Below are 6,000 nucleotides of genomic sequence, written 5' to 3'. Positions count from 1 at the left end.
TTTTTTTCTCCCCGGCCAAATCACTTTTTGGTTGCTTTGGTCTGTGGAAAACAGAAAAGACTAAAAAGAAAATATAAGATTTTTTTGTTGGGAGTATGGTTTTATGTTCTTCTGTGCATTTATTTCTAAATATTTATGTAAATTTCCATTTGCACTGCTCTCTGTCCCTAACAGGACATCTTTTATAGGCCTGGCTTTTTGGTTTTTTAACAGCCTTTATTTTTATTAGAAAATAAATGCCCATTTACAGTATACACTTGGATCAATTTTGACACAGTTTCACACACTTGTGAAACCATCACCACAATCCACTTTCTGAACCTAACCATTACCCCCAAAATTTCCTCCTGCCCCTTTACAGTTTTCCCCTCCCCACTCCTACCAACCATTTATCTGCTTTGTGTCACTGTGGAGGAGTTTGCATTTTCTAGAGCTTTAGCTAAGTAGAATCCTGCAGTATATATTCTTTTTGGGGGCTGGCTCTTTTTTGTGTGTGTGTGGTTTTTTTTTTTTAGTTCAATATATGAAGTTTATTGGCAAATTGGTTTCCATACAACACCCAGTGCTCATCCCAAAAGGTGCCCACCTCAATACCCATCACCCACCCTCCCCTCCCTCCCACCCAATCAACCCTCAGTTCTCAGTTTTTAAGAGTCTCTTATGCTTTGGCTCTCTTCCACTCTAACCTTTTTTTTTTTTCCTTCCCCTCCCCCATGGGTTCCTGTTAAGTTTCTCAGGATCCACATAAGCGTGAAACCATATGGTGTCTGTCTTTCCCTGTATGGCTTATTTCACTTAGCATCACACTCTCCAGTTCCATCCACGTTGCTACAAAGGGCCATATTTCATTCTTTCTCATTGCCACGTAGTACTCCATTGTGTATATAAACCACAATTTCTTTATCCATTCGTCAGTCGATGGACATTTAGGCTCTTTCCATAATTTGGCTATTGTTGAGAGTGCTGCTAGAAACGTTGGGGTACAAGTGCCCCTATGCATGGGGCTGGCTCTTTTGACTTTGATTTTGAATTTCATCTGTATTGTTGTGTCCATATTTCTTTCCTTTTTATGGTTGAGTCCTATTCCGTGGTATGGGGAGACCACAGTTTATTCACTTTTTATGTTGATTCACACTTGGCTTGTTTCCGGTTTAGGGCTATTAAAAATAAAGCTGCTATGAACGTCGACGTACAAGTCTTTGTATGGAGCTGTACTTTTTGGGGGGTAAATACCAAGGAGTGGAACAGCTAGGTCAGATGAATGGTAGCTCTACGTTTGTTTTCCAAAGTGGTTGAACTATTCTATGTTCTCACCAGTAACAGATGAAGGTTTCGGTTCCTCTACCTCTTCTCTACTACTTGGTATTGTTTTTATAATTTTAGCCATTTTAGGAGGTAGGAGGCAGTATCTCATCGTAGTTTTAATTTGCGCTACCCTAATAATGTCGAGCATCTTTTCACGTGCTTATTTTGCCATCCTTACCTTGTTTGGGCAAGTACTTATTCGCGGTTTTTGCCCATTTTAAAAACTGGGTTGAGTTTGGAGAGTTCTCTATCCAAGCATGCCTCAGACAATGCAGGTTTGGTTCTAGACCACCACAGTAAACCAAGTCAAATGAATTTTTTCGTTTCCCAGAGCATGCAGAAGTTAATAAACTACTACAGGATAGTGAAACCTTACGTGTGCGATAGCATTAGTTCTAAGGAAAAAAAAAAGTACTTAATTAAAAAATACTTTATTGCTAAAATAGCTAATAGCCATCATGAGCTGTAAGTCCTAATAACTCATCACAGATCACCAAGTATGAAATATTGAGGGGATTACCAAAATAGGACACAGAGACCAGAAGTGAGCAGACTGTGTTGGAAAATGGCGCTGAGAGACTTGATGGATGCAGGTTGCCACAAACCTCCAAGCTGTAAAAAACACAGTATCTGCGAAGTGTGATAAAATGAGGCATGCGTGTATGCTTTGGATACAAGTCTGTTGGTCCCGTTTTGCAAAGATTCTCTCTCAGTCTGTGGCTTCTCTTTCCAGTCTTTTAACAGTGTCTTTGAAGAGCAGAGGCTTAAGTTTGATGAATTCCATTTTTCTTTGGATTGTGTTTTTGTTGTTCTAAGAAACCATTACCTAACCCAAAAGGTAAAGGTTTTCTAGGAGTTTAAAATTTCAGGTTTTGTGTTTATGTCTGTGATCCATTTTGGCTCTGTATCCATGTATATGGCTCCAGCTAGGACTTTCAGTTCCTTTTCTTCGCATATAAATATCCAGTTTCTAGCAACATTAGTTGAAAAGGCTGTCCCTTTCTCCACCGTATTGCTTTTGTACCTTTGTCAAAAATCAGTTGCCTTGAGTTTCTGTTCCATTGATCCATTTGTCTTAATGGCCATACGACATGGTCTCGATTACTGTAGATTCATACTAATTCTTGAAATTAGGTAGTGTTAGCTTTCCAGTTTTATACCTGTAAAAGTTACTTTGGCTGCTCCAGGTCCTTTGCTTTTTCAGATGAATTTCAGAATTAGCTTGTCAGGGGCGCCTGGGTGGAGCAGTCGGTTAAGCGTCTGACTTCAGCCAGGTCACGATCTCACGGTCCGTGAGTTCGAGCCCCGCGTCAGGCTCTGGGCTGATGGCTCGGAGCCTGGAGCCTGTTTCCGATTCTGTGTCTCCCTCTCTCTCTGTCCCTCCCCCGTTCATGCTCTGTCTCTCTCTGTCCCAAAAATAAATAAAAAACGTTGAAAAAAAAAAAAAAATTAACCAGAATTAGCTTGTCAGTTCCTACAAAAGAAATCTAGCGTTATTGAATCTATTGATCAATTTAGGGAGAAGTGACCTATCCATTTATTTAGGTCTTCTCTCAGCAGTATTTTATAGGTCATATATCCAGATCTTTCACATCTTTGTCAGATTTATCCCTAAGTAGTTCATATTTCCTGATGCCACTGTGAGATTTTTAACTTACAATTTCTGGTTATTGCCTGCCTGTAGGAACACAGTTGATTTCTGTATATTGCTCTTATATTCTGAAACCTTGCTAAACTCACTTATTAAAAGAAAAATAAGGGGCACCTGGCTGGCTCAGTTGACATATGCAACACTTGATCTTGGGGTCCTGAGTTCAAGCCCCTTGTTGGGTGTAGAGATTACTAGAAATAAACTTAATTTAAAAGAAAAAAAAAAAAAGAGGAAAAAAATACCCTCTTAATCAATTGGCTCTGCTTTGTGGACCATTGCTTCATGGCTCAGCCAGGCTATTCACACTCTGTTTCAGCCTTTTTTTTTTTTTTTTTTTTTTTTTAGAGAGAGTGAAAGAAAGGGGCAGAGTTTGGGGAAGGAGAATCCTAAGCAGGCTCCACTCTCAGCATAGAGCCCAACACGGGGCCCCATCCCACAATCCTGGGTTCATGACCTGAACCAAATCAACAGTCGGACGCTCAACCGACTGAAGCACCCAGGGCGCCCCTCAGCCTCCACTTGTGCTTGTGTGGAGCCTGAAGACGAGCCAGAGTGAGAGCTGAGTGATTTGTCAGGCCTTTCCTGGAATACACCAGCACTGGGCATGGGCTACGTTTCCCCAGTTCGTCATTATGCCTGTGGGAGCTCGGAAAGGCCTTTCCCTAAGTATCTCCTTTCCCAACTTGTTTCTTTCCAGTCTTCTTATAGGTCTGTTGCTTGTCCCAACGATCGTCCCTTGTCCAAGTTGCTGCAGCCAATTCCAGGGCCATGGAACGCTTTTGGCCAGAGCCACCCAGCCTTGGGAACACAGAGTCTGGCGAAACAAAGGCCAGCTCTTAGGTTGGTCTTTCAGGCAAGTGCCAGATGTGTTGAAGCCCACAGTCCCGAAGCTTTGAGAAGGACTATATTCCTCCCGCTGGTGCTAACAGCACGCACCAAAACCGTGAGCTCTTGTCCTCCTTACGGCCCCCCACGTGCGGTGTAGCAGGCAGGCAACTGGAAATGTCCTAGCACACTCACCGCAAAGCATCCGCTTCTTTCTTCCCTGGGTCGTGGGAAGTTTTCGACTAGCTTTCTAGAGTTCTGCAAAAGTAGATTCTGACAGTTTCCACCACCAGTTCATTAGCTGCTTTTGTGGAAAGGCAGAGCCTTGGAGTTCCCTACACCATTTTCAGTGACATCCCAATTCTAAATGTTTATGCACCTAAAATGGCTTTGAAATATAACAAAGCAAAACTGACAGAACTGAAAGGAAAAAATGGACAAATCTGCCATTAGACTTCACTTTTCTCAGTAATGATAGAACTAGATAAAAAATAAGGCTAGGGGCGCCTGGGTGGCTCAGTCGGTTGGCGGCCGACTTCAGCTCAGGTCATGATCTTGCGGTCTGTGAGTTCGAGCCCCGCGTCGGGCTCTGTGCTGACAGCTCGGAGCCTGGAGCCTGTTTCAGATTCTGTGTCTCCCTCTCTCTGGCCCTCCCCCGTTCATGCTCTGTCTCTCTCTCTCTGTCTCAAAAATAAATAAATGTTAAAAAAAAAAAAAAGTCAAGGCTATAGAGAAAACGATTCCCACCAATAACCGGTTGGACCCAGTTGTAGAACAACATCCAGCAACAGCAGAAACATTTGCAAAGTGCATATGGAACAGTCATGAAAATAGACCACAGTCTGGGGCATAAACCGTAAGTTTTTAAAAACTTTAAATGATGGGGGCACCTGAGTGGCTCAGTTGGTTAAGCATCCAACTATTGGTTTTGGCTCAGGTCATGATCTCACTGTTCGACAGTGTGGAACCTGTTTGGGATTCTCTCTCTCCCTCTTGCCCCCCCGCCCCCCCGCACGCTCCCTCTTTCAAAATGAATTAAAAAAATCTTAAGAAAAATTTAATTCCATTAAACTTAACTATAACAAACTCTCAGAAAATGCCCCAATGCTTGGCAATTAGATAACACATCTAAATGATACAGAAAGGAAAGGAATTTTCAAAGGAAATTTGCAGACATTGTAAACTGAAAAAAAATACTACATATCAACGTTTGAGATGCAGCTAAAGCACTAGAGGAAATGTTACAGTACTAAATGCTTATCTTAGAAGAAAAGTCTCAGTGCAATGAGTTTCTATGTTAAGAAACTAAAAACAACAAAATAGCCTGAAAAGGAGAAAGGAAGTAAATAAACGTAAGAGCAGGAAGCAATGAAATTGAAAAGACCAAAGCAATATAGAGGAAACAAATAAAAAATCGGATTCTTAAAAAAAAAAAAAAAAAAGTAAACTTTTAGTGATAAGGAAAGAAAGGAAATAACAGATTAATATCAGGAATGAAAGTAGAGCTATCACTGTAAATTTTTAAATGTTTATTTTTGAGCGAAAGACAGAACATGAGCAGAGAGAGAGGGAGACACAGAATCCAAAGCAGGCTCCAGGCTCTGACCTGTCAGCACAGAGCCTGATGTGGGGCTTGAACTCACGAACCATGAGATCATGACCCGAGCTGAGGTCAGATGCTTGACCGACTGAGCCACCCAGGCACCCCAAGGGCTATCACCATAGTCTCCACAGACCTGAAAGGGATCATGAGTGACAGTTACAAACTCTCTGCATAGAAATTTTGACAACTTAAGCAGATAAATTCCTTGAAAGACACAAATTACCAAACTCACCCCAAAAGGAAGAATCGGAATAGTCCTATAGCAATCAAAGAAATTTAACCCATCATTAAAAACCTGAAAATGAAACCTCTAGGCCTAGACAGCATTATTGGTGGATTCTACTAAACATTTAAATTAGATGGAACACCACAATTCTATGCAATTTCTTCCAGAAAACAGTAGACCTACCACTTTTCACTCCTTTTATGAGAATGACTCTGGTACCAAAACCACAGAAACACGAAACAAACCACAGACTAATATCCTTTGTGAACAGATACAAAAATCCTTAGTATTAGCAAATTGAATCCCCAAACATAAAAGAATACATCATGACAAAGTAGGGTTTACCCCAGCAAGACAAGGCCGGCTTGGGAATGTAAGATAGGACCCAGA

At 41.4% G+C, this 6,000-nt stretch overlaps 1 protein-coding gene across 1 annotated transcript in view; it reads right to left on the bottom strand.

Annotated features, from left to right (window-relative positions):
* The window catches only part of RCCD1 (RCC1 domain containing 1), a 29,655-nt gene that overhangs the window by 2,428 nt on the left and 21,227 nt on the right, over positions 1–6,000 (bottom strand). The gene's annotated exons all lie outside the window — the stretch shown is intronic.

This window comes from Neofelis nebulosa, chromosome 7 (genome assembly GCF_028018385.1).
Source record: "Neofelis nebulosa isolate mNeoNeb1 chromosome 7, mNeoNeb1.pri, whole genome shotgun sequence".
Taxonomy (NCBI): Eukaryota; Metazoa; Chordata; class Mammalia; order Carnivora; family Felidae; genus Neofelis; species Neofelis nebulosa.
Note: the sequence above shows the minus strand (reverse complement) of the source record. Positions and strands in the feature narration are given on the sequence as shown.